Raw genomic sequence first — 2,611 nt, 5'->3', positions numbered from 1 at the left:
AGATGCAGAGGGAAGTCTTAATTCTCTGCTGCCCGAGAAGCCCGAGAAGCAGCAATTGGTTTTGTGATGAGCTCATAGACATGCTGCTGTGCAGGGAGAACACTGGAGAATATGGAGAGGGCAGGTGGGTGGGAAGGCAAAGAGGAAGAAGATGGAACTAAATTAGAATGAGGTTCTAATACATTAATGTTGGAAAATCACTTTGGAGCCACAATACATCAGTATCATCATCCCACCCAGTCCCAGGCTGAAAGGAGAATGGCTGGTAAATGAATAAAAGGCAAAGAAACATAGAAACACGGAATGGTTTGAGTTAGAAGGGACCTCAAAGCCCACACAGTTCCACTCCTGCCATGGGCCGGGATACCTCCCACTGGATTAGGGGCTTCAAGCCCCATCCAACCTGGCCTTGAACCCCTCTAGGGATGGGGCAGCCACCAGTGCTCTGGGCAACCTGGGCCAGGGCCTCCCCACCCTCACAGCAAAACATTTCTTCCTAAAATCTCATCTCGATCTCCCCTCTTGCAGCTGAAAAACGTTCTCCCTTGTCCTGCCCTTGCACTTCCAGATCAAGAGTCCCTGTGGTTTCGCACTGAGCTGAAGGCACAGAAAGCTCTACCAGCTCTCATCACCCATATTTACATCAGCAACACCCAGACTGACTGGAGCTGCATTTAGCAGGATCCCAAGCTCGGCACTGCTGGACACCACACACGGGCAGCTCACTCTTCTGTAGGTGCTAACTCTAAGGCAAGATCACAAGCTTCTAAACGACTCCGAGGTGCACTTGTGTGCTCATTCCTCTCTCTCCAAATGCTTGGGAAGCCCTCTCCCCCTGCATGACAGTTTACCAGATCAAACCCTCCCTTTGAAAACACTACCACACCCAAATAAATTTACTTTCAGGACCAGCTCTAATAAAGCTAACGATGCACTTGAATTCCCAGCAGTGCTCTCATCTTCAGGATCAGAAGCTTCAAGAGCCTTTTAATTTTGTAACAGAGGGGAAAGCAAATCAAGAGCAATGATTTCCCTGTAGCGCCTTACCTCAACATCAGGTGTGGAATTTAACACAGAGGAAAACAGGACAAGACGTAAGGTCAAAAGCTGACCCACAGAGCTTGTCCGTCACTTGTGGGATCCACCCGGCACCTAAGCATGCAAGGGTTAAGCGGTCGTGCCAAGAACAAATCATGTCTGAGAAAAGACCTGTATCTTTCTGCCTTTCATTCAGATGCCCATCCAGGTTGCCAAGGAGGGTCTCCAGAGCACTGTCAACATCAGTAACAGAGACATCACATGCAACCCTTACTCTGTAGATGCCTGTCACTAACTCAGTGCTGAGGGTTGACAGTCTCATCACCAGCACATCCAGGCCAGAGAAATGCACAGCAACACCTCATTTCTCAGAGACACATAAGTTTGTGGGCCTCTGCCAACCACAGCACAGCCATAATGAACCAGTGTCAGCCCAGATCATTCAGTCAACTCTAACAGGAGCATTTCCAACTTCAGCAAGACAAGCGGTGGGGAAGAACTTTGCTACCCATCATCTCTGCGAAGCAACATTTCCAGAAAGACATGCTCCATCCGACACCATCAGAGGGCTTTTTATTTTTGCAGGATCTGAATGTCACAGGAGACTCAACAGGTAATGGAACAGGACATGCCAGATCCTTCACTGGTGGACATGAGCTGGGAGGAGAGGTGATCTGACTTACATCAGGAATGCCTAGCGCAGTATCCTATGGCAATTCTAACTATGCTAAGTTCCTCGTGGAGGAACACAGAAAATAACCATTCCATGATTCTATGTTCCTCCACAAGGAAATGGGCATCATTCACAAAAATTAATAAAGGTTACATTTAAAATAAATGGAACTGAATACCATCAGGTTTTTTCATACCTTTTTGCTCACAAATAAAGAACCAAAATGTATTCCAAGGTCCAAGTCATTCCAGCCAGCATCTGTTAACCAGAAACCGTCCAACTAACTGGCAACTCTGCTTTGCTCACAGAAAAAGGACACAGAAGTGCGTTTTGTTTTGCCTTGCTATCAGCTTTCTGCTGCGGCATCCAGTGATGGAAGGAAAAGTAGGAATACAAATGCACAGCACCCCTTCGCTAGCAAGTTCTTGGCAGAAGTTATTAGAGCCACTTGGGCTACTCATCAACTTGCCATTTGGCCAAGCAGCAGGAACTATGAAACTACACAGAGGCAAGGCATGAGTAGGCATTTTCAAATGCATACCTGGATTTTCCAAGTTTGGATCCGCTTGTTTGGATAACCAGCAACTTTCTCACTTTCTTCCCACTTCTGTTAGTAAGGTGGCCCCTTGTACTTTGGTAGAACCCCCATGGATGTCCTTATATATTCCTCAAGGCACAAACTCAGATTCATACCCACTGCGTAGTACCTGGGAGATCTCCCTCTGCATGAACGGAATGGGAAACCTGGAAATCTGAATGTTCTAGATTTAACAAACGTGAAAAGTCCACACAGGCATTAGAGGCTGCTGATCCTGGTCACAGAACAGGAATACTCTCCAGCCCTGACACCGAAGACCTGCTAACAGAGTCCCTGAGCTGGTGGGGACTGAAATGCAGGCT

This window comes from Cuculus canorus, chromosome 6 (assembly GCF_017976375.1).
Source record: "Cuculus canorus isolate bCucCan1 chromosome 6, bCucCan1.pri, whole genome shotgun sequence".
Lineage (NCBI taxonomy): Eukaryota > Metazoa > Chordata > Aves > Cuculiformes > Cuculidae > Cuculus > Cuculus canorus.
This window is presented reverse-complemented; position numbering follows the sequence as displayed.